Source organism: Pongo abelii, chromosome 18 (genome assembly GCF_028885655.2).
Source record: "Pongo abelii isolate AG06213 chromosome 18, NHGRI_mPonAbe1-v2.0_pri, whole genome shotgun sequence".
NCBI classification, from domain to species: Eukaryota; Metazoa; Chordata; class Mammalia; order Primates; family Hominidae; genus Pongo; species Pongo abelii.
The window spans coordinates 30,296,780-30,323,449 of NC_072003.2; the positions used below are offsets into that span (position 1 = coordinate 30,296,780).

The 26,670-nt window shown below is 47.1% G+C and overlaps 1 long non-coding RNA gene across 1 annotated transcript; it reads right to left on the bottom strand.

Moving 5' to 3' along the window:
* Positions 1-580: 580 nt before the first annotated feature.
* On the bottom strand, positions 581-18,711 carry LOC129050735 (uncharacterized). Its single transcript, XR_008514454.2, has 4 exons — positions 18,574-18,711; positions 13,826-13,975; positions 3,403-3,677; positions 581-709 (listed from the first exon to the last, which is right to left on the bottom strand). It is a non-coding gene; the product is annotated as an uncharacterized LOC129050735 (long non-coding RNA).
* Positions 18,712-26,670: the final 7,959 nt, after the last annotated feature.

Here is a 26,670-nt window from a genome sequence, read left to right on the forward strand (position 1 = left end):
TTAAGGAGGGGGAACATAAATACACACACACACACACACAGTTTCTTTTATTTGCATAAAAACAAAACAAAAAAAACTGGAAGGCCAGGTGCAGTGGCTCATGCCTGTAATCCTAGGACTTTGGGAGGCTGAGGCGGGTGGATCACCTGAGGTCAAGAGTTCGAGACCAGCCTGGCCAACATGGTGAAACCTCGTCTCCACTAAAAATACAAAAATTAGCCGGGTGTGGTGGTAGGCACCTGTAATCCCAGCTACTCGGAAAGCTGAGGCAGGGGAATCACTTGAACCCAGGAGGCAGAGGTTGCAGTGAGCCGAGATTGCACCATTGCATTCAGGGCTGAACAAGAGAGCAAAAACTCTGTCAAAAAACAAAACAAAACAAATCCTGGAAGAAGATACAACAAAGTACTAAATGTGACCATCTACGAGCAGGAGAACACAATGGAGAGTTTCCAAAAGTTAATGCTTTTTGGAAATATCTTTTTATGTTGTTTTGATTTTTTGAGCGATGTAAATATAGCACAGCATCTATTCCAAAAATCAAATTAGGAAAGAAAACACATAAAATGCAATCCAGTGACCTTGACATTCTTATTGGAGCCACAGGCAGGAACTGCTCTAGAACTCCTGAGGGGCAAACCATCCCATTTCTTTACATTTCTGAATCAAGTCGTTCCTCCATTAGTTAGTGTATTAGTCTGTTCTCATGCTGTTGATAAAGACATACCCAAGACTGGGTAATGTATAAAGAAAAAGAGGTTTAATGGACTCACAGTTTCACGTGGTTAGGGAGGCCTCACAATCATGGCAGAAGGCAAAAGGCACTTCTTCCATGGCAGCAGACAAGACAGAATGAGAGCCAAGCAAAAGAGCCAAGCAAAACCATCAGATCTCATGAGACTTATTCACTACTACGAGAGCGGTAGTGGGGGATCCACCCCCATAATTCAATTACCTCCCACCGGTCCCTCCCATGACACATGGGAATTATGGAAGCTACAATTCAAGATGAGATTTGGGTGGGGACACAGCCAAACCATATCAGTTAGCATAGACAGTGAGTTCAACAATGGTCAATTTCCAGAGTCCTCTTCTCTCTGCGGATCTTACAAGCATCTCAGGATTTGGTTCAAATTAAAAAGGATTGAGTCTTCAGTTTGTGTGGTCACCATCCGCACAGCCTCTGTTGAGGCCAAAGGGCACAGGGCCAAGAATGGACATTATAGCTTACTGCCTAAATTCAAACCCTGGCTCTGCCGTTCACCGGATGAGTGACCTTGGGCAAGTTGCTGAACTTCTCTGTGCTCCCAGTTACCTCATCTGTAAAATGGGGGTAATAGCATAACAAGACCTATGAGTTAGTGTATTTAAGACAGTGAGACTAGGGCCTGGCACTTAGTAAGTGATTGATCATATTTGCTACAGATATTGTTGCCCTGATTGATGCACAATGCCTGTCTCAAAAATCACCCTTTGGGATGGATGATATATGCCCCTCAAAGGTCCTCTCCACTGACACAAGCCTGTTTCAGGCACCGTGAACAATATTCCCAAGGCTTCAGGACTGAAAGTTCAGCTTGCACAGCCCTCACAGAGCCACTCCCACCTGAGACCTGCCACTTTGAAGGGCCCTTTGCAACAAAGCCCATCCACATCCCCACTCCCTCTGCCTCTGCTTCCCAGACAAGCCAGCTAATTCTCCTGCACCTTGTAGCCTCAAACACCCAGTGTTCTTATCACCCACATCAGAGTCTCTTAAGGTGTCCATTAAAAATGCAGAGTGCTGGGTCCACCTCAAAATCTAGGGGGCAGGAGCCCAGCCAGTTCCTTGGGTTATTATTACGCATACTGGGATTTAAAAACCACTGAGTTTGGAGCAGGGTCCTAGGGAAATGGAAGGCAAGATTTCTCTCATTTCTTTCTGATAAACAAAAAGCAGTGAGAAAAAAAGGGGGGGAAGACCAATTAATTTTCAATAATTCAGTTTCCTGCAATAACTTTGACTCAGTTTAACTTTCATTAAATTGTTCCTCAACATGTATTAAGCTACTTTTAATATCAAATGATGATGACCACCCTCACCACTAATAGCAGCCCCCACAAATCTGGGAGGCCAGTACTAGGGTGTGAGCTTTTTAACCTTCAGAAACTTTCTTGCCCACTCAACCTTGTCGAGAATCCTGAAACAGTGCATCTCATTTTATGCAAATTTGCATTGTGTGACTTAGATATGAGGCAATTTAAAAATGTTAATAAAGACATGCCGTATGCTCCAATTTTGAAATAATGCACGTCTTGCTTTACATGTATCCCTCTGGGAAATTTAGTCTTAAATAATGCATAGCTTCAGGAATGAATCCCTTGCATAAATCTGATAAAAGCTGATCTATTCAATGGAGAGAGGTGGAAGGCGCACCAGCTAACCGTGTCTTCCCCCTCCCTCTGCTGGAATCTTCTGCAGGAATCTATGGCCTCAGTAAGAATTAGGTGTTTTGTTTGTTTCTTTGTTTTAGAGACAGGGTCTCATCTGTTGCCCAGGCTCTGGAGTACAGTGGTGGGATCATAGCTCACTGCATTGCTGAACTCCTGGATTCAAGTGATCCTCCTGCCTCAGCTTCCTAAGTAGATGGGACTACGGGCAAATGCCACCATGCCCAGCTAATTTTTTGTAGAGATGGGGTCTCGCTATGTTGCCCAGGCTGGTCTTGAACTCCTGACCTCAAGCAATCCTCCTACCTCAGCCTCCCAAAGTGCTGGGATTACAGGTGTGAGCCACTATGCCTGGCATTCATTTAGGGTTTTTTTGTTTGTTTCTTTTGTTTTGTTGAGACAGATTCTCACTCTGTCACCCAGGCTGGAGTGCAATGGCATAATCTCAGCTCACAGCAACCTCTGCTTCCCAGGTTCAAGCAATTCTCCAGCTTCAGTCTCCCAAGTAGCTGGGACTACAGGCGCGCACCACCGCATCCGGCTAATTTTTTTTGTATTTTTAGTAGAGACGGGTTTTCACTATATTGGCCAGGCTGGACTCAAACTCCTGACCTCAGGTGATCCACCCACCTCGGCCTCCCAAAGCCCTGGGATTACAGGTGTGAGCCACTGTGCCCAGCCAATTTAGTTTTTTAGGTAAGATTTCTTGAACTGGTCACTCTGCTAAGATCTGTATGTCTATTTTCTCTATCCAAATCTGTTAGGTGCCTACTGTTTACTCACACTGGAATGTGAGTATGTCATGGTAAGATGAACAGCTTCCTTCCCTCATGGGGCTTACATGCTGATCTAGTCGCCCCGACAACCTGAGAAGCCAGTATGATTACTGTTCATATTTCAACATAAGGAAACTGAGGCTCAGGCTGAGATTACACAACCAGTAAGTTGTGCAGAAGCCAGATATGAATGAACCCAGGAAGTCTGATTCCAAAGCTTAACAACTGCTCCATATACTGGCTGACCAGAAGGATGTTTGGGAATCCCAGATCCTGGATGAATACCGTGCCCTCTCCTTGAAGCATCCCTCTGGGCAGCTCCACGAATGTGATCCCATTTCCAGCACTGCACTGAGAGAGGAGAGCAATGCTCACATCTCAATGGCCAGGTCTGTGTCACATGACCACCATCGCTGCAAGGGAGCTTGGGAAGGTACTTGCTGAATACCCATTTGACTGTCCTCCGCGACTCTGCAAAAACAAAAAAGCAAACAAACAAACAAACAAAAACATATACAAGTTGAATAGCCTTTATCTGACATGCTTAGAACCAGAAGTATTTCAGATTTTTTCAGATTTTGGAATATTTACAAATATATAATGAGGTATCTTGGGGCTGAGACCCAAGCCTAAACAGGAAATTCATATATGTTTCATACACACCTTGTACACATAGCCTGAAGGTAATTTTATATAGTATTTTAAATAATTTTATGCAGGAAACAAAGCTCAGACTGTGTTTTGACTGTGACTGGTCGCATGAGGTCAGGTATGGAATTTTTCACATGTGCCATCATGTCAGCGCTCAAAAAGTTTTAGGTTTTGGAGTATTTCGGATCCGACTTTTTGGATTAAGGGTGTTCACCCTGTGAACTGGACATATCATAAGGGGCTGGGCACAGTGGCTCACACCTCTAATCCCAGCACTTTGGGAGGCCAAGGCAGGAGGATCTCTTGAGCCCAGGAATTCAAGACCAGTCTGGGCAACATAGAGAGACCTTATCTCTACAAAAAATAAAAAATTAGTCAAGTGCTGTGGCTCATGCCCATAATTGCAGTATTTGGGGAGGCTAAAGCTAGAGAATCACTGAAACCTAGATCGAGGCTGCAGTGACCCATGATCATGCCAGTGCACTCCAGCCTGGGCAACAGAGCAAGACATTGTCTCAAAAAAATTAATTTAAAATAAAATAAAAATTAAATTTAAATTTAAAAATCAAAAATTACAAAATTAATATTGGAAGGAAGAAATGAATATTGGGTAGGTAATTTCAAGTGTCTGCCACAGAAAGAATGCTGGAGGAGGAGTCTTGAGGAACGAGTGGGAAGAAGTTGAACAAGAGTGTGGGAAAAGCCAAAGGGTCAGCACAGTTAAAATTCCAGGAATAGAAGGTGTGTGCTGACTTTGGAGACTCAGAGAAGAAAGTGGAGTGACTGAGAGCTGCAGGCAGACATCAGGATGGAAGCCAAGGCTCCTGGGCACCTGCCAGGAGGAAACATCACCAGACCCTCCCATTCCCAGCAGGCAGGGCCCCAAATAGGTAAGGGGCAAGGGCCAGTGCTTCTCACTGCACATGCATGGACTTTGCATATGCAAAACCGGCCCTATTTTCCAACAATCTGGATGCCCATAGAACTGAAGCTTAATAAACTGACATTTGTATAATAAGATGTGTCTGGGCCGGGCATGGTGGCTCATGCCTGTAATCTCAGCACATTGGGAGGCCAAGGCAGGTGGATCACCTGAGGTCAGGAGTTTGAGACCAGCCTGGCCAACATAATGAAACCCCATCTCTACAAAAAATACAAAAAATTAACCAGGCATGGTGGCAGGTGCCTGTAATCCCAGCTACTCGGGAGGCTGAGGCAGGAGATTCTTTTGAACCCAGGAAGCGAAGGTGGTGGTGAGCCGAGATCGTGCCATTGCACTCCAGCCCGGGCAACAGACGGAAACACTGTCTCAAAAAAAAAAAAAAAAAAGCCTGCTGCCGGTTGACCAGCTTCTCTTCCTTATCCCACTTGTTTTTCTTCCCCACTATATAAACCCCTAACTTTAGTTGGAGGGGAGAGATGGACTTGAGGTTTGTCTCCCTCTCTCCAGCTGACATCGCCTGTAATATGTAATATAAATAATATATGATAAATATAACAGTATAAACATTGAATATAATAAAGCCTTCTTCCATGGCAATACTTGTCTCAGTGATTGGCTTTCTGTGCAGCAGACAATGGGACCTAGACCAAAACCCTAGTGTTGGGTAACATATGGATGAGCCACCCCCACACTGATGTGTTGAGCTCCCCATGGGTTAAGCCTCTTATTCAAAAGGGCATGGCATTTCTTCCTCAGAGTAGCCTGTATTCTATGAAACATTATGTTTCACTTTGTTTCTACAAAACTGACCCAAAGATTTTCTTGTTCTTCTTGCTTTGAATTCTGCAGCTATTTAGAGCTCTGTACGCTACTGTGGATAAAGCAAAACGGCAAGTTGCACTGGGATCCTGGTGTTTGAGGTGAGTGGAGCATCCCTGCTCCATGCCTGGGAAACAGCAGATGTTGAGTAAATGATCATCGCACCTGGGGTGGGCTCCCAGGCCTACTTGCCTTGTTATCAGTAGTGACTTGGATTTACCTGCTTTTAAAAGAATCTTTGGCCTCAAGAGTCCTATTTTTCCACCATGAGTATTTAGGAGGTTACCCAAAGGGTACATGCATGTACTCACAAATACATGTGAGCCCCCTGGGAGCAGCTGCTACCTCACCAGGTACCCCCCATCACCCCATACCTCCCGACATCACTGCTGTGTGGTGCTCTGCAGCAGGGAAGGGAAGTAGGGGAGGAAAACCATTTGTTTGTTTGTTTGTTTTTCTTTTTTAGAGATAGAGTCTTCCTACTGCAATCATAGCCCACTGCAGCCTTGAACTCCTGGGCTCACTTGATCCTCCTGCCTCAGCCTCCCCGAGTAGCAAGGACTACAGGCGTGTGACACCACAACTAACTAATTTTTTTATGTTTTTAGAGACAGGGTCTGTCTGTGTTGCCCAGGCTGATCCTGAACTCCTGGCCTCACATGATCCTCCCACCTCAGCCTCCTGAATAACTGGGATTTGAGGTATGAGCCACTGCACCCAGCCAGATTTTTTAAAATGTACTATGTCACAGTGGCCTCATATCAGAGCCACTTGGGCCCCACGTGTTCCAGTGTCTGCTGAAACTGCTCTTTCTGTCTTTAATTTCAGCTCTCTCCAACCCTGGAATGAGACAGCCTCCCACAGGGTGGAGCTGCCAGAAAGAGCTGAGTAGCCTCTTTGGCTTTAATAATAGAAATTTTCTTGATTATGGTAGACCCTTGGGGATATCTGTTCCAGCTCAGGATCAGTTCTACTTCCCTGGAAACTGCCAATGGGAGGGACCTTATCAGAAATATTTGCACTGTGTAATTCTGCTCCCTGGACACAGTGATTAGACCGAGCATGGCCAACTGACCCAAGTTGAGCCAACCAGATTTATTTCTCATAAGAATTTAGTGCTGGGGCCAAGATAAACGGGGCTAATTTCTGCGATGGTTGAAGCTTGTAGCCTTGGGGGCTGTGAAATATGGCCTCCATATGAACAGAAAATCGGAGAAAGTGTATCCGTGTAGATGGACAGAGAGAAACAGAGATGAGATGTAGAAAGCCAGACACAGTGGCATGCACCCGTAGTCCCAGCTACTCAGGAGGCTGAAGCAAAAAGATTCCTTGAGCCCAAGAATTCAAGACCAGACTGGGCAACACAGCAAAAGCTGTCCCTCAAAGAAAAAAAAAAAAAAAACTTGGGCTTCTTTCTTAAATTTATTTTCAACCTAAGAAAGATGAATGAAGAAACAGCAACAACCACAACCCAAAAAAAAGAGAGAAAAATGGCATGCTGATGCCGTTCCACTTCCCAGCTCCAGGCCTTTCTTAAGACTTAGGGCTATTCCTGCCTTAACTTTCGTGAGACACCTCCGTATCCTAGTCAGAGTCGTTGGTTGCCAGCAACAGACTCCACTATGGTGGCTTTAGGTCACAAAGGCATTCATCAAAAGACATTCATCAAGTCTCCAGAAGAACCAGAGAATCAAGCTTGGAGCCCACAAAGCCAGAAGTCCCCAAATTACACTGCAAGAATACTGCAACCAGGCCCCTACAGCTACCCTGCCCACTGCTAGTGTGAGGCCTCTCCTCACGCTGTTCCTGAGAACTGGGTCCTGTACTCCTGCTGCAAGGAAAGCTGCAAAACAGCACTCCTGACTTCTGACATGGACAGGCAGGGCTCCTAAATAAAGAGACTTCCCACGGCTATTCAAAAGAAACCACACTGGCCAGGAGCAGCAATGCATGCCTATAGTCCCAGATACTCGGACAGCTGAGGCAGGAGGATCGCTAGAGCCCAGGAGTTCAAGTCTAGCCTGGGCAACATAGCAAGATCCCATCTCAAAAAAAAAAAAAAAAGGAAGAAAGAAAAAAAGAAACAACATAACCACATTGCATTACAAATGTCTGCAACATCATTGTGGTAACTTCTGGCTGCAACAGAGTCTTATGATAAAACTCTGTGCCCCAGCTCTGATCACTGGAACAAGCTGGACAGGTCCATTTTCTTGCCAGGGTGAGACCAAGGAGGTGCCCAGGATGGAAAATTTAAGGAGGCCCTCACTCTCAGGCTCGTTAAAGTGCAGGGTCAGCTCCTGAGAGTGGGGTCTCCTTAAATGTTGTGCCCTGAATGCCTCACTTGCCTTATCCTCCTCTGGGCCCTGCTTCTTGCTGCTCCTAAAGGCCTTTGCTCTCTGGATATTTCTCAGTCCTCCTGCAAATGCAGATGGTAGGCCCACACCTACTAGTGTTCCGGGGATATCCCAACATGCCCATGTCCACTTAGAATCCACTGGAATTTCTGACACATTTGTTTGATGCACTAATTAGTTAATAATGGGCCAGATACAGTGGCTCACACCTGTAATCCCAGCACTTTGGGAGGCTGAGGCGGGAAGATTGCTTAAGCCCAGGAGTTGGAGACAAGCCTGGACAACATAGTGAGACCAGCATCGCTACCAAAAAAAATTGTTTTAATTACCTGGGCATAGTAACTTGTAACCTTGGGAGCTCTGAAACATGGTCCCCACACGAACAGAAAATCTGAGAAAGCAAATCTGTGTGGGTGGACAGAGAGAAACAGAGATAAGAGGTAGTAATGTGGGCAAGATGGCACATGCCTGTAGTCCCAGCTATTCAGGAGGCTGAGGTGGGAGGATCACTTGAGCCTAGGAGGTTGAGGCTACAGTGAGCTATGCTTGCACCGCTGCACTCCAGCCTGGGTAACAGAGCAAGACCGTGTCTCTAAAAAAGATAAAAACAAAATAAAATAAAAAATTAATTAACAATGATAACAGAAAACACTTCTTGCACACTTACCTTGTGCCAAGCACGCAGGTGTTTCATCAACACCACAGCTCTAGGCAGTATTCACTACCATTATCCCTGTTTTCTACCTTCTAAGGCATAGACAGGTGAAGGGGCTTGCCAAGATCACGCAGCAAGGAGCAGAACCAGGATTTGGACCCAAATCTTCCCACTGCCCCTGTCAAGCCCCTTCAAGGAAAGCAGCTGCCTGTCTTTGAAAGGCAAGGAAACAGTGGAAATGACAAGTGTTAACCCACCCGGGGCATGTTACAATGACTGTGGAGCTATTGAATCCTGGGCCCTTAAATCCGCTAATTACAGTTACAATCAATGGCATTAGTGTAAGTGCTCATTCTATTACCGAGACTGTGACGATGGAGCCCACCAAGCCCACCCACTCCACCAACCACAGGCTCTTGAAATGAGCTGAAATCTGCCTGCTTCTGACCGGTCATTTGGGGCCGGATTCAAGCCTCCAGGCTCAGCCTCTCTTTCCTCTCTGTGGCCTGGCCGGGAGGACAGGTTATTTTCTTCAGAATCACCACCCAGACCCAAAAGACAACGGCCTTCCAGAGGCCCCACACAGCCTTGGCAATGGGAAGCAGATTTTTGCCATTTTCTTCTTTTAGCCAAGGGACATTTAATTAAGGCTCACAAAACCTGCCTAACATATGATCATAATTATATCAGTATATTGGGGCTGGGAAGCTTTAAAGCCCAGTTACAAGTTGGTCAAAGACAGGCATGCAGAGGCCTGGAGAGGGATGGGAGAGAGGGGAAAATGTACTCTCTGGTGACGCCAAAGCAAAACCAGTGAGGGAACGGTGGGTGGGATTTGCCTGTGGCATAAGGGAAGGGGAAAGGCAAAAGCTGGGCTCTGGGGCGTGTTTTGATATTGGAGAAACTCACACGTTTTACAGGATGCACTTCTGCTTAAAGCAACTGTTTAGGCAGGGAATGGTGGTGAATAAGGCATGAATGAGAGAGCCCAGTAATCGCTGATGATAGCAATGACGGAAAACACAAATCACAGTCCTTTTCATCAGCATGTTTTCATCTTTGGCATTTAACACGTGCCTAAAGCCCAGGAGAGACTCAGAAAGTGTTCGTGACTTGTGCAGGGTTGTATTGGTGCTGGTGAAAATATTGGTGATGGCGGCCAGGAACCATGGCACACAAATGTAATCCCAGCACTTTGGGAGGCCGAGACGGGGAGCATCGCTTGAGGCCAGGAATTCGAGACCAGCCTGGGCAACATAGAGAGACCCCATCTCTACAAAAAAAAAAGTTTTTTAATTAGCTGGGGGAGCGTATATTCAGGGCAACTTGAATGTATGCTCCCAGGTTACAAAAATTAAAAATAAAAATAAAAATTAGCCGTGCATGGTCATCGCACACGCCTGTTGCCTGGGTGTTTGAGGTTCTAGTAAGCTATGATCGTGCCACTGCACTCCAGCCTGGGCGACAGAGCAAGAACCTCTACCTTAAAAAAAGATAAAAAAGATAGGTGGGGGGACAACAGTGATGTCAAGCACAGTGGAATGATCGTGACAGGGCTGTGGGTGGTGAATGAAGTTGATCACTGAATGGTGGTGTGAATGGTGATGTGAACAGGCTCAGAGTCTGGTGGTGATGCTGACAGTGCAGGTGGAGATAGTGGCAGCAGAGAGGCAGTCATGGCAGGGGGATGGCAGGGTTGATGATGCTGGTAGCGGTGGTGATGAGGGTGTCAGGAAGACGGTAGACATGGAGACATTGACAGTTTGGTGATGGCTCGGTGGTGGTGGTAGTGCCCAGGGTGATGGTTATCGTCATGGTCATAATAAAGGACGGTGGGCTGGTGATGGGCTGGTGGTGACATAATATGAAGAGGACAGTGGTGCATAGCGGCCCATGCTGAATGAGGATGGTGATAATAGGGTGGTGGTGATAGGGATGGTGACAATGGTAAGGAAAGAAAGATGAAGGAGGATGGAGGAGGGAGGGAGGGAAGAAGGATCCTGGAGCACCGGCATCATCAGGCTATGGACAGGAGGTTAGTTCCGTTTCTTACCCTTTGGTCACTAGAAGTCAAAAAGCTCATTGTCTGCCAGGACAGGGACCCCTCCCCTGCCACCGCTTTGGCTGAAATGCACAATCCTGCCCTGCAACAACACCCTTCCTGGTGGGAAGATTGGCACAGACCGGGTTTCATGAATGCATACACACCCTCCCTCTCGCTATTGTCTAAACCATCAATTAAGTTCCCCGGGGAGTAAAGACAGCAGTACCGTGTGGTAGTTAAGAATCTGGGCTCTGGAGTCCTCTTCGATTTAAATTCTCGATGGTGCTGTGTGACCTTGGATGAGTTGCTTAACCTCTCTGAGCCTCAGTTTGTTCATATGTATGATGAAGCTCATAACAGCATCTGCCACTCAGGATTGTAGTGAGAAGGATGGGAGACAATGCTGCAAAACACATGGCCCATCGGGAGTCATGGCCCAGTGCCCCATGGGGAGTCAATGATGTTGGTTACCATTGTTATCATCTACCACTGCTTTTGGAAAAGCAGGAGGGAGGCTGGGCGCGGTGGCTCATGCCTGTAATCCTGGCACTTTGGGACACCGAGATGGGTGGATCACCTGAGGTCAGGAGTTCGAGACCAGCCTGACCAATATGGTGAAACCCCATCTCTACTAAAAATACAAAAATTAGCTGGGCATGGTGGCATGCACCTGTAATCCCAGCTACTCTCTACTCGGGAGGCTGAGGTAGGAGAATCACTTGAACTCGGGAGGCAGAAGTTGCAGTGAGCTGAGATCGTGCCACTGCACTCCAGCCTGGGCAACAGAGCGAGACTCTGTCTCGAAAAGAAAAGAAAAGGAAAGGAAAGGAAAAGGAAAAGGAAAGGAAAGCAGGAGGGAGATACAATAGAATCTGATCTCCAGGATTCTGGGAGATGAGGGAGTTGGCATCAAAAGTCCCCTTTTCCCAGACTCTGCAAGCTCTTCAGCGCCATCTGTCTGTGCAAACACACTCAGCGGGTCACAAGAGGCAGGCTACTTGCACAGCAGCCGCTGCAGAAGTTAGGCCGGAACCCCATCACAACGGGCATCAATGAGTCAAGCTGGTTTGCCTCTGGCTGGAAACAGTAGGGACAGGCTCTCCACTAGAGCAGTCTGGTGGTGTAATTTAAGTGCCCCACTTGCGTACATAGTCTCCAAATCTGATCATAGCCCTCTGGAAGTTCTGTGACCTATTGAATCATGTTGTATTCTTCCTGTACTTAAGTTTGCTGGTGTGGTTTCTGTGGTTTGCAACAAAGAATCTTGAGTGATAAAGCTGAGTTCTAGCCTGACTGATAAAGCTGAGTTCTGGCCAGGCATGGTGGCTTATGCCTGTAATCTCAGCATTTGGGAAGTCTAAGGCAGGAGGGTTGCTTGAGGCCAGGAGTTCAAGACCAGCCTGGGCAACATAGCAAGATTCTGTCTCCACAAATAAAAAAAACACAAAAATTGGCCAGGCATGGTGGTGCATGCCAGTAGTCCCAGCTACTTGGGAGGCAGAGGTGGGAGGATCACTTGAGCCTAGGAGAGCAAGGCTGTGGTGAGCTATGATCACACCACTGCACTCCAGCCTGAGCAACAGAGCGAGATCCTGTCCCCCACCAACCAAAAAAAAAAAAAAAAAGGCTGAGTTCTGGGGTTTCGAGTCTGTCTCCCTTGATCAGAAACTGTCCTTGTTCAAGCTGCAGTTTCATGTTAGCCCTAAACCCTCTGCAAGGGGGTGGCACTGTCTGGAGAGCCTTGGTAGGCCAAGCCCCAGAGGACTGGGCAGTAGTTACTGCTTCATTCATTTTCAATCAACCAAAATGTATGGAAAGCCTGTTATGCATCAAGTACCCCACAGTCCACTGGAAAAGTGTCACTATGGCATTAGTGTATGGTGCATGCTGTGACAGGAGCTACAGAAAGAATAGTGATAATGTCACCTGACACTTATTTAGTTCCTGCCATGTAATTCTAAGTACATTTGACTCTTAAACAATGCAGGTGTTGGGGCACAAAATCCCCAAACAGTTGAAGTCTTAGTATAACTTTTTTTCCCCAGAAATAGGGTCTCACTCTATCACCAAGGCTGGAGTGCAGTGGCACAATCCCAGCTTACTACAGCCTCCGATTCCTGGGCTCAAGGAATCCTCTCGTCTCAGCCTCCCAAGTAGCTAGAATTATAGGCTGATACCACCAACCCCGGCTAATTCTTCTTACTTTTTGTAGAGACAGGGTCTCACTTAGTTGTCCAGGTCAGTCTCAAACTCCTAGGTTCACGCACTCCTCCTACCTCAGCCTCCCAAAGTGCTGGGATTACAGCTATGAGCCACCGCACCCAGCCTCAACTGTACTTTAATTCACTTAATTTCCACTAAATTTAATTCCCACTTTATTATGAGATAAACAATATTATTATTCTCATTTTACAGATGAGGAAATTGAGGCAGAGGGAGGGTAAGCTACTTTCCCAAAGTCTCATGGCTTATTCGTGATAGGCCAAGACTTGAGGCCAAGCAGTCTAACTGGGTTCAGCTCTTAACTGTATACTGTTTCTCTAAGGCTATTTAGTGCCACATAATAGAGGCACCTAAGCTGGTCTTGGGGGACAGAGGAGCAAGGGAAGTTTGCCTGGAAGCACTGTTGTCTACCCTAAGGCCTAAAAGATCAGTAAGAGACAGTGAGGTGAAGAGATGGGAAAACAATGATCTTGGCAGAGGGAACAGGATGTACAAAGGTCTGGAGGTGAGAGAAAGCTACAGCTAGCACCACTCATTTTTCTGAGCTGTTTCACATATGAAAGTTTATGGAGAGTATAAAAATATAAGCTGGGTATGGTGACATGCACCTGTAGTTCCAACTGCTCAGAAGGCTGAGGCTGGGAGATTGCCTGGGCCCAGGAGTTCAAGGTCAGCCTGGGCAACATAGTGAGACCTCATCTCAAAAAAAAAAAAAAAAAAAAAAAAAAGAAAGAAAAGAAAAAAGAAGAAGAAAAATATATAGATAACAAGGGAATCTATCTTTTTTTTTTTTTGCTTACTATGTGCATATTAGTCAGGATGAGTAATACTAGCTGCTGTAACAAACAAACCTACTATGTGCATATTAGTCAGGACAAGTAATACTAGCTGCTGTAACAAACAAATCACAAAATATCAAAGATTTACATGCTAACTGTTCATTTCTCCCTTATGAAGAGTCCCACGTGGAGATTCCCAGCAGCCAGCCATGTTGAGCTTCCAATGCTGCTACTCACAAACCAGGCTCCTTCTATCTGTGGATCTCCCATCTTCTAGGGCAAGCATCAGCGAACATTTCTATAAAGGGCCAGATAGTAGAAGCTTTTGCCTTTGTAGGTCACAGGGTCTCTGACACAGTGACTGCACTCTGCCCTTACAGCACAAATGCACCAACAGGGAAGACACAAATGAATGGATGTGGCTGTGTTCCAATAGAACTTTACTTATGAAATCAGACCACAGGCAGGATCTAGCTCATGCACCATAGAGTGCCAACCCTGTCTTGGGTATTAGAGCCTTCTGCCAAATCCTCACATTCAGCCAGCAGGCAGGGGAAGAGTAGAAGGGGTCTCGTGGGGAAGGTTTCAGTAGGTCAGGTCTGGAAGTAATGACATTACTCATGCCTGCATTCTACTGGCCAGAACTTCGGCACATAGCCACATGTGACAGCAACGTGGGCTGGAAAATATAGATTATGTACCCAGGAGGAAAAGGAAAGGGACTTTGGTGAATGCACAGGAGTCCTTGCCATGCACACTTTATGTATTAATACATCCTCTCACTCACTAAGAGATAGGAAGGAAGAAGTTATAAGTGGCCCCATTATACAGGTGAGCATATCGAGGCTAGAGGAGGCCTAGAGACTAGCTGAGGCCACAGAGTCAGTGGAAATGTCTGTCTATAATTAACCTCCACAAGCAGAGTCTTGAGGGTGAAGATAAAAAGGCACATAACTCGGGCTGGGCACGGTGGCTCATGCCTGTAATCCCAGCACTTTGAGAGGCTGAGGCAGGTGGATCACGAGGTCGGGAGTTCAAGACCAGCCTGGCCAATATGGTGAAACCCCGTCTCTACTAAAAATACAAAAATTAGCCAGGCATGGTGGTGCGTGCCTGCAGTCCCAGTTACTTGGGAGGCTGGGGCAGAAGAATCACTTGAACCCAGGAGTTGGAGGCTGCAGTGAGCCAAGATCACACCACTGCACCCCAGCCTGGCTGACAGTGACAAAGTAAGACTCTGTCTCAAACAAAAAAATGGCAAGTAACTCAATCTTAGGGGAGGGGAACTCCACAAAGGACCATGAGTTTGGGCTAAAACCTGCCTAAGCCACAAACCTAGGTGCTGTGCTGATTTTTCCCTGTCCCTCACCTAATACAGCTTATAAATCCAGGCAAGAGGGGTCCCACACCTTGGAGAACACTGGGCGGCTCCCCGCTGCCCCCCACATCCTTAGCACAGAACCCAAGGGAGTCAGAAAAGACCTGATGCAAACCTGGCCTTCCAGGTCACTATGAAGAGAGATTTCTCAGGGCAGGAGGACAGAACGGATTTCATGTCATAGTGTTGTTACCTTGATGTATAACTTGTAAATATTGTACACAGGGTATGTGGACCTCCATTTACACACTGAGCCTCAACCTGCCAAGAGTGGGGTTGAGGGTTGCTCTTGGTCCCCCCAGGCACAAGGCAGTGACCCTGAAGCCAGACCACCTGGATCTGAACCTCAGCTCTGCCACTGCCCAGCTGTGGGCTCTCAAGTAATTTACTTAGCCCTTTTGTCTCAGTTTCCCCATTTTAAAATGGAGATAATAATAGTTCTAACCTCATAGGGTTGTGGTGGGGATTTAACTGAGTTAAAATTTGAAAAGCGACCCGGCATGGTGGCTCATGCCTGTAATCGCAGCACTTTGGGAGGCCAAGGCGAGAGAATCACTTGAGCTTAGGAGTTCAAGACCAGCCTAGGCAACATGGCAAGACCCCTGTCTCTATAAAATATTAAAAAATTAGCCAGATGGTGGCACACCCTGTAGTCCCAGCTACTAGGAGGCTGAGGATGGAGGATTGCTTGAGCCCAGGAGTTTCTTCAATCTGGCAGACAGAGCAAGACCTTGTCCTAACGAAATAATAATAATAATTTGAAAAGCATTTAGAATTGTGCCTGGCATGTAGTAAATGATCTGTTAAATAAATAAATCGCCCCCTGCCCAGCCCGCTGCTGCAGATCCCAGCCTCTCCGCTCATCTGGAGGGCAACATCAAGTGAGTAACCAATGTCATCAGCTTGTGGCGTTTCTTCTCTCTCTGAAAGTCATAGCCCTGAGATGGCAGTTACTGTCTCTTGCTGGTCCTGCAAAGCAACCTGTTCAAATGCCAACTGCCACATGTCACCTTAGCTGGCAGAAGTTGTTCCACCTGGTAATAGCCCAGAAATTATGATGCTTTGCTGTTCTACACAAAAGTACAGGCTGGGGCTATTTGTAAGCTTTGGCACCTGCCACTCTCGGCAAAGCAGATGGCAGAGATGAAAATCCAGGGCCAGGCAGGCTGATAAAGAGCTGGCCTTCATTACACAGGATGCGGTTGAAATGCATCAGATCTTTCCTGCTGCAGACGGATCCACCTGCCCTCCCACGCCTGGCTGAGGAGGGGTGCAATGGATGGAGTATATTATCTCTTCTGTCTCATTCAGCTTCTGGTGAATGGAAAGGGATGGGCAGGAGGTGACCCAGGAAGGGGCTCAAGGTCAACCTCAGCCTCAGTCCAACCCTAAAATCCTCCCCCAAATTCTAGACCCTGGACCCCTTCACTCCTCAAGTAAGGAGGAGATATTAATTGGTCCATTCTGGTTGAATGTGAATGTCATAGATCAGGTGGTTCTCAGGCAGGGCTGCATATTAAAATGACCTGGGAGATTTTTATAAAGTGCTTGTGTTCTGACCTTACTCCATGAAAGTGAATCAGACCCTCTTAGGGTGGGGACCTGACATTGGTCATTTTTAAAATCTCACCAGGTGATTCAAATGCGCAGTCATGGGTGAAAGCCTTGGACCTAGATTTTAATTCTGATTAAACCTTCACTATCATATACCTGCTCTAGCCAGGCTGTGGTATTTTATTTCATCCTCACAGATAATCTGACAAGATGGGTCTTATCATCTTGGTATTACAATAAACCAAGGCTCAGAAGAGAAGCAATTCAGCCAAATGCATGGCAGATGCACCTGAGAGCAAGCACTTAACTGGAGCAATACCCTGAGAATGACCCTATGGTCTAAGAAAAATGTGTGTTCAGAGTTCCAAGCTAAGGAATCTGGGAGTGGCCAACGTGCACATTCATTCCTTATCTACGAGGAACATCTGAACCCAGCCCATCCCATGAAACATAGGCCGTACGGGGGATGGAGGCTCTTTGTTTTGGGTTAAATGAAGGTTGTCAGGAGGAGGCTGTTAGGGGTGCTAGCACACTAAGTGAAATTGCTAGAGTGCTAAGTGGAAATACTATATAATCTGCAAGGTTTTTACAAATGGTAGTGGTTCTCCAGTCTAGCCCACCACCACTGGACTGCCCAGTATGTAAGTCCCCTTAATAAACCCTATGTCTTATTTGCTGGCTCCAGTTCTCTTCTTCAGCCTCTTTTTATTTTATTTTATTTTTTTGAGATGGAATCTTGCTCTGTCGCCCAGGCTGGAGTGCAATGGCAAGATCTCGGCTCACTGCAACCTCACCTCCCAAGTTCAAGCCATTCTCCTGCCTCAGCCTTCTGAGTAGCGGGGATGAGAGGTGCCTGCCAACACCCAGCTAATTTTTGTATTTTTAATAGAGATGGGGTTTCACCATGTTGGCCAGGCTGGTCTTGAACTCCTGACCTCAAGTGATCCACCCACCTTGGCCTCCCAACATGCTAGGGTTAGCATGCAAGCCACCACACCCACCTCTTCAGCTTCTTGAACATGGTCCCATCCCTACTGAAATCAATAGAAGTCTGGCACAACACCAAGGTCACACAGCCAAAAGTAACAGCAATAGTCTTAAAACTCCACCTTCAGGGCCCCCTGTCACCTCTAACGTAGCTTCCCACGCCTAGATTTTGGGAGCCTGATTGACAGTGTTCACCTTACTGTTCTCAGGTTTTTCCATTCTGCTTCTCCCCTCTTCTTCTGTGGAAGTCCAGGAAACACTGTGCTGAGGAATTAGGAGGCCTGGGATTGAATGCCAGTTCCACAGCTTTGCAACTATGTTAATAATATCTCCTTCTGGGGTTTAAATGGCATCAGTGCATGCAAAGAGCCTAGGCGGAGGCCACCATGTGGTCAGCGAATCTCATTTCCAGTTTCCTCCGGGGACCTAGATAGACTACACATCTCCCACCCTTCCTTGCAGTCAGGCATGATCATGTGACCGAGTTATGGCCAGTGGAAGTGAGCAGAAGTGACCTCATCACTTCCAGACCCCACCCATTAGAGCCTCCCACGTGAGCTCCCTCTCTTCCAGACTCTGCTGGTTGGATGAAGTGGATTCACTTTCCTCGTCTGTAAAATGGGATGATGAGGATCACGCACACAGTGAGGACGGAACGAGTGGATCACGTGAAGCACTTGTTCGCAGTGCCCTGCACAGTCAACAAGGTAAAAGGGTAAGCTATTATTATTCTCTCCACCCGAGAGAGGAAGCAAGGATGGACACTCTCTCCTCCCATGCCCCAACTATCCCTCCTCCTCAGATACAGCAACTCTGCAGGGCCAGGGATGTGCTTGTGAATGGGATTGGCTTCCCGGGAAAGGCAAACAGAGCGGGCAGTGGTGACCGTGGGCAAATTAACCTGTTTGGCCTTTCCTTCTTCTACTTGAAAAGAGAGAGAGAGAGAGAGATGATAGACCAGGTGTGGTGGCTCATACCTGTAATCCCAGTGCTTCGGGAGGCCAAGGTGGGAGGATCACTTGAGGCCAGGAGTTTGAGACCAGCCATGCAAGACTCCATCTGTACAAAAAAAATTAAAACTTAGCTGGGCATGGTGGCACATGTAATCCCAGCTACCCAGGAGGCGAGAGGATTGCTTGAGCCCTGGAGGTTGAGGCTGCAGGGAGGCAGCAGTGGACTTGCTGGCCAGGCACAGTGGCTCACCCCTGTAATCCCAGCACTTTGGAAGGCCGAGGCAGTCAGATCACCTGAGGCCAGGAGTTCAAGACCAGCCTGGCCAACATGGTGAAACCCTGTCTCTACTAAAAATACAAAAATTAGCAGGGTGTGGTGGCACAGGCCTGTAGTCCCAGCTACTCAGGAGGCTGAGGCAGGAGAATGAACCCAGGAGGAGGAGGCTGCAGTGAGCTGAGATCATGCCACTGCACTCTAGCCTGGGCAACAACGTGAGATCCTCTCTTTAAAAAAGAGAGAGAGATGCTAGACTCTACATAAGATTGTGACAACTGATCAGGGTAATTCTCTAAATCAGTGTTTCTCAAAGCATGGTCTCCAGACATGCAGCATCAGCCTCACTTGGTAACTTGCTAGAAATGCAAACTCTTGGGCCCCACTCCAGACCTGCTGAATCAAAAACTCTGGGGCTGGGCCCAGCAATCTGTGTGTTAACAGGCCTTCAGATAATGTTGATGCACACTCAAGTCTGAGAATATAAAGGGCTGACATGAAGGGCTTACCACTGTGCTTGTCCTGTGCATGTGACAAGCCCTCCTAAAAATTGTGTCTTTTGTCTTTGAAGGGGATAAGCTGGACCCTGAAGAGTAAGTAAAATACGGCAGCATCTTTGCATCTCATCCACAAATTTGAGTTGCTCAGAAATACATCACTTCTTAAAAATGTTCGGTGACTCACTGAATCTCCGACTCATATCCTCCACGTTGCTGCACTGGCATAAAAGTAAACTTCAGTCCTTCTTGACTTTTCCATGCCTTTCTGGGGTTGGGTGTTGGTTCTTGGGTTTCACACAGTGCTAAGAGGCGTCTGGGTCCTCCATCCACTTGGGTAACCACTAAGCTCTTCATCCTTGTTGCGGGAAGTCAGGGACCCCAAACAGAGAGACTGGCTGAAACCATGGCAGAAGAACCTGGATTGTGAAGATTTTATGGACATTTATTAGTTCCCCAAATTAATACTTTTGTAATTTCTTATGCCTGTCTTTACTGCAATCTCTAAACATAAATTGTAAAGATTTCATGGACACTTATCACTTCCCCAATCAATACCCTTGTGATTTCCTATGCCTGTCTTTGCTTTAATCTCTTAATCCTGTCAGCCTAGAAGGATGTATATCGTCTCAGGACCCTGTAATAATTGCGTTAACTACACAAATTGTACAGCATGTGTGTTTGAGCAATATGAAATGTGGGCACCCTGAAAAAAGAACAGGATAACAGCAATTGTTCAGGGAATAAGAGAGACAACCTTAAACTCTGACCGCCGGTGAGCCGGGCAGAACAGAGCCATATTTCTCTTCTTTCAAAAGCAAATGGGAGAAATATCGCTGAATTCTTTTTCTCAGCATGGAACCTCCCTGAGAAAGAGAATGCGCACCTAGGGGCAGGTCTCTGAACTGGCCCCCATGGGGCGTACCTGTCTCTTATGGTCGAGATTGCAGAGGTGAAATAAACTCCAGTCTCCCATAGCGCTCCCAGGCTTATTAGGAAGAGGAAATTCCCACCTAATAAATTTTGGTCAGACTGGTTGATCTCAAAACCCTGTCTCCTGATAAGATGTTATCAATGACAATGGTGCCCGAAACTTCTTTAGCAATTTTAATTTCGCCTCGGTCATGTGGTCCTGTGATCTTGCCCTGCCTCCACTTGCCTTGTGATATTCTATTACCCTGTTAAGTACTTGATGTCTGTCACCCACACCTATTCGCACACTCCCTCCCCTTTTGAAAATCCCTAATAAAAACTTGCTGGTTTTTGTGGCTTGTGCGGCATCACGGATCCTACCAACGTGTGATGTCTCCCCCGGACGCCCAGCTTTAAAATTTCTCTCTTTTGTACTCTGTCCCTTTATTTCTCAAGCCAGCCGACGCTTAGGAAAATAGAAAAGAACCTACATGATTATCAGGGCAGGTCCCCCGATACATCCTTCCTGTCCACATGACCCCTTCCAAAGTAGAAGCCTCAGCTGCTCTCAGAGCTCGCTTGGGTCCCCAGGCTCTTCACTGAAGTTGCCTTCAGCACCATCATCCAGAGCCAGAGACTCAGATGCCCAAAGGGACCAGGTTCATCAAGGAAACAAAGTGGACTGGCTGGCCGGGCGCGGTGGCTCACGCCTGTAATCCCAGCACTTTGGAAGGCCGAGGCGGGCGGATCGCCTGAGGCCAGGAGTTCAAGACCTGCCTGGCCAACATGGTGAAACCCCATCTCTACTACAAAAATTAGCCGGGCATGGTGGCATGCGACTGTAGTCCCAGCTACTCAGGAGGCTGAGGCAGGAGAATGAACCCGGGAGGTGGAGGCTGCAGTGAGCTGAGATCGCGCCACTGCACTCCAGCCTGGGTGACAGAGCGAGACTCCGTCTCAAAAACAAACAAAGTGGACTGGCTGTGACCCAGCAGCAAGAGGTGGGGACCGTGGGGACGTAGCATGTTTGTGCCAGCCTCACAGGCGCGCCTCTGGAAACACAGGCCTAGTGCTACCAGATCTCTTTATCCAGACAAGCTGCAAATCTAAATCTGAACTTTCAAGAGAAATTTGAAATAATCAGTCTTTTATTTTTGATGTTGTCGTTGTTGTTGCTTTGGTTTTCTGAGACAGGGTCTTTCTCTGTTGCCCAGGCTGGAGTGCAGTGGCATGATCATAGCTCGCTGGGCTCAAGTGATTCTCCCGCCTCAGCCTCCTAAGTAGCTGGGACTACAGATGAGTGCCACCACACCTGGCTAATTTTTTATTTTCGTAGAGATGGGGGTCTTGCTATGCTGTCCAGGTTAGTCTCAAACACCTGGCCTCAAGCAATCCTCCCACTTTAGCCTCCCAAAGTGCTGGGATTACAGGTGTGAGCCACCACACCCAGCCTCAATCTTTTAAATTTTGGAAATCCATCAGAAAAAATTAAAACACTACATGGGCCAAACCAAACGGCTGTGAGCAGGATTCAGCTCAAGAGGGGATGAGTTAGGGTTTCCGGGCTTGGGGGCAGCCTCTTCTCCAGGGTCCTGCTTCCTCCCCAGGGAGGTGCCAGGAAGCACAACCCCAAGACCCACAACCCCAAGACCCACAGCCCAGGATCCCACTATTCCCTCTCTCTCTTCTCTCTCCCCCAGCCACAGGAAGTCTCTCTGCAACTGGGGAGAGGAGTTCTGTTCTCCCCTCTGTGGCTCCAAAACCCTTGGTGGTACCTCAAATCCCCTCCAACCCCTTAGTTCTTCTGAGAACTCTCTAAATTCTCCTAAAAGAGAAGAAAAGCCGGAAGGATGTATGAGCTATTTCTTGTTCCCCTTCTGCTATATCCCTCCCCTGAGGCAACAGCTGCCTGTTTTGATGAGAAGGAAAAGGGAGAACGAGAGGAAAGAGAAACAACCGAAAAACATAAAGTAGTATATCAAAGCATTATGATGCTTTGTGCACAAAAGCAGATGGGAGGAGGGGAGGGAGGGGGACAGAGCACAGGGAAGTTAGGTCACAGGACCACAAATGGGATTGAGGCCATTCCTCCGAGTCCTGGGGCTCTCTGTGGAGGTGGGAAGATGGAGGGAGAACTGGGTTAGATGGGATGGTCGGGAAGTGACATTTGAGCCGAAACCTGAAGGATAAAGGAGCCAGCCATGCAACCAACCAGGAAGAAGGCCCGTTCCTCTGCTTCCTTCCCAAGCAGACGCTCTCTGCTGCTCTGAGAGCTCACCTGGGACCCCAGACTCTCTTCCAGGAACAGAAAGTGCAAAGACCCCAAGGCATTTTCAAAGGGAGCAAGGAGGCCCAGCACGAGACGGGAGAGGGAGGGCAGGTGAGGCAGGGGGCAGCCAGTCATGGTAGGGGGTTTGGGTTTTGATGTAATGCCATTTGCAGGTTGGTGAGCCCGCAAAGGGCATGAACTGATTATTTCATAGTTTTATGAGATCACGCTGGCTGCAGTGTGGAGAGTATCCTGTAGGGGGCGCAAGAGCGGCAGCTGGGACCCAGTTAGGAGCTGTGGGAGTTGTCTGGGCGGGAGGTGGCGTTGGTTCAGACCCTGACACTAAAGCAGGAACTGGAGCCTAGTGCTCAGCTGCAAGGCGTATTTTGGAAATGCTGCTGGTTGGACCCGCTGATGGAGGGCATGGAAAAAAAGAAGGATTCAGCGACGAGTCCTTGTTTCTTGCCTTGAATATTGTTGAGTGTCAACTTGTGTCATTCACTCATCTCTTTATTCAGCAAATATTTATTGAATGCCTACTACGTATGAGGCATTGGGCTGGATCCTGGGGAACTACAGAGATCAGGAATACAGGGTTGATGGCCCCAGAGAGCAACCCTTCAGTGACCTGGGCTTTCTGTGACCCCCGAGTTGCAAACAGGGAGAGTCAAAAGGGACAATGTGTTCTCTCAAATGAAAAATCCTGCATTGATTCAGCAAACATTTACTGAGCATCTACTATGCGGCAAGTACAGTTCAGGGGCAAACGAGACAGACAAGGCCCCTGCCATCATGAAGCTCCTATGGAACAGACAGAAAGCAAACATTTAAAACATCTATGTGTTTTGTTAGAAGGGTTCTGTTAGGGGGAAAAAGAAAACAAGAGAGGAGGTGCTAGGGTTTGAATGTATGTGTTCCCCCAAACTTCCTATGTTGACACCTAACCCCCAAGGTAATGGCATTAGAAGGTAGGGTCTGGAGGAGGGGATTACATCAGGAGGGCCCCACCCTCATGCATGGGATTACAGTGGTGAATGCCCCCATCCACGGTTTCAGCTCCCTGTGGTCAACCACCATCCCAAAATATTAAATGGAAAATTCCAGAAATAAATATTCATCGGATTTTTATTACACTATATTGTTATAATTGTTCTATTTTATTATTAGTTATTGTTGTTAATCTTTTACTGTGCCTAATTTATAAATTAAACTTCATCACAGGTATGTATGTATAGGAAAAAATGTAGCATATATAGGCTTCAGTGCTAACCGTGGTTTTAGGTATCCACTGGGGGTCTTGGAAAATATACCCCTGGGATAAGGCAGGGGCTACCGTAATACCCTCATAAAAGAAGCTTCAGACAGCTGCCTGGCTCTCCCATCTCTCTTGCTATATGAGGACAGAGCATTCGTCCCCTTTTGTCTCCTTCCACCATGTAAGAACACAGTAAGAAGGCACCGTCTAGAATCAGAGTGAGCTTTTACCAGGCACTGAATCTGCCAGCGCCTTGATCTTGGACTTCCCAGCCTCCAGAACCATGAGAAATAAACTTCTATTCTTTATAAATTGCCCAGCCAGGGGTATTTTGTTACAGCAGCACAAACAGATTGAGACCAGAGGGAAGTGGGTTGGAGAGGGAGGTTATAAGAAATAGTTCTAAGAAGTGACATTTGAGCATGGATTTGAAAGAGTGAGCCCCATGAAAATGGAGGATGGATGAGGAGAGAAGAGCCTGAGGGACCCCAAGGAGGAGGAGCACCTGGCATGTTCCAGAAGCAGCTGGAGGTGGAACTGCTGGTGCACACCTGAAGAGGCAGCAGAGAGCAGGGATACAGGGTGGAGGAATAACAGAGGCCACATTGGTAGTGCCTTGCAGACCATGGTGAGCTCTCTGGATTTCATCCTGAGCGACATGGGGACTCAGCAGAGGGTCCAGCTCACCAAGGTCCACTACTCTCCACTACTCCACTGCCCTCCATCCCATCTACCAAGCCCCTCAAGTCCCAGGGAGCGCCAGACACAGCCCCTGACTCTCAGGAGCTTCTCCAGCTCACCCAGATCATCTGGTGTCTCTCTGGGGCTGCAGCTGGCAGAGCATGTGATTTACTCGTCCCTCCCCGAGCTAGTGTATTTGGGGGCATCTGTTCCATTTTTACTGCTTTTGGCCGGGGCTTTGGTACTCCTTCACAGATCAAATCACCGCCTCCCTTCCCCACTAATCCCAACAGCTGGTTACCACTCACCGATTCCCCTGCTCTGATTGTCAGGGGAAGAATTATAAATAAATGTGTATAAGCAAACAGATGCTGTCATTTAAAAAAATCGATCCATCTAGCAAAAATGCCCCACTTAGGACTGAAGTGGCATACTGCAGAGCATGTGTCTTGGTGGCATTTTAATGAAATCAGAAAAAACAATGGCGGAGCTCACTAATAATAGATTCCAAAAGAGAAAATGGACAAGGACGGAGGGAGAGAAGTACAGACACACTGTGTGGCTCCGATGGCCGGGACCCCAGGCCATAGAAGACAGGCAAGTTTCCCTCTCTGTCCCCTACCTGCTTCTCACTTTCTCCCTTGTTCAGCCTTCCTCTGCCTCTTCAACCTGTTTATGACATCAAATCAGACTCATTTGTTATCTTTTTTGTGAGTCTCAGAAGCAGGTGGCAAAGTTTTTGCCCACCTTGTGGTTTCTAGAAACCTAAATCCAGCGTGAAGTCCTGCTTGTCCTCCTTGCTGTCCTAGGCACACAGCTCCCAGCCTTGCTTGTGGTCAGCAATGTACTGACAGACAAATGGAATAGGAACAGAAGTCACCATTGCCTGGTCTGTCGCATAATAACCTCCCACATGAGATCTGCCATTGTCTTACCTCAGTCATGGGCTGAAGGAAGAGGACTTGGAGACCTCTGCAGGGGTTAAACCCTCAGATGGAAGAAGTGCAGATCCCTGAATGACTGCACGGAGTAGAGCCTCCTTTCCATCCACATCAGGATGCGATGGGAGGGAGAAATAAATGTAACATGTCAGGCCACTGAAATTTTGGGATAGTCTGTTACTGTAGGGTTTATACTCTAATACACAATTAGTTCCAAAATTGATTCATTTGTTCTTTATTCACTCTGAGCATCTGATAAAAATAGCAGACATCACAACAATCTGGGGAAAGGAATAGCATGAGCCTATTTTTCAGATGGAGCAGCTGAGGTTCAGAAAGGTTAGGTAACCTGCTGAGATTTACGCTGCTGATACTTATCACAACAGCTGCCACTTACTGAGCTTTTACTATGTGCCAAATACTGTGCTAAATGCTTCATATACAGTATCTTCTTTACTCCTCATAAAAAGGTATTGTTATCCCTATTTTACAGGTAGGGAAACTGAGGCTTAGAGAGATTAATCCAGTTGCTCAAGAGATGGGGGTAGGGAGGGAGAAAGGGAGGGAAGGCAAGAGAAGGAGAGCAGAAAGGGGGCAGAAAGAAAAGGGGGACACAGGAGAGAAGGAAGGAATAAATAAATGCAGAAGTCAAAACAGAAAGCTAATACTGCCTGTTCTTCCAATCCCAAGAAGGAGTCTCTAGTAATAATCTAATCAAATTGCATCTTAAAAATACCAGCATGTTTCAAATCAGGCCAGCCTTAGAGAACTGGAGAACTACATACACACACACACACACACACACACACACACACACACACACACACACACAGAGGCACGCGCACGCGCGCGCGTGCTCCATAAAGGTTAAAACCATTACATCAAAATAAAATATATGGCCACCAAATCTGCATTTATTACATCTAATTGGAAGAGACACAGTCAAGTACATGAACATTTCAGCAGTTTCCAACATGCAAATCACCATGCCAGGACCCAATTACTCGCTAATCGGCACATGCCCGGCTTTTGGTGCGCTGGACGGGAACAACACTCCATCCTTTCCCCACTGGCTGCAGTGTCTGGGTGGCTTCTAATTCTGAGTCACTTATCATTTGCTTCTGCCTTTAAATAGCACCCTATGAACAGAAAGACTTGAAAACCCTCCTTCTCACCAGGTTATACCCTGGATTAATGTTTGGGGAATACTATGAGCAAAGGCAAGCTATTTGGTTCTAAAATCAAATGTAAAATTCAGATCTTTTAATGTAATCTCTGACCTAATCAACGTT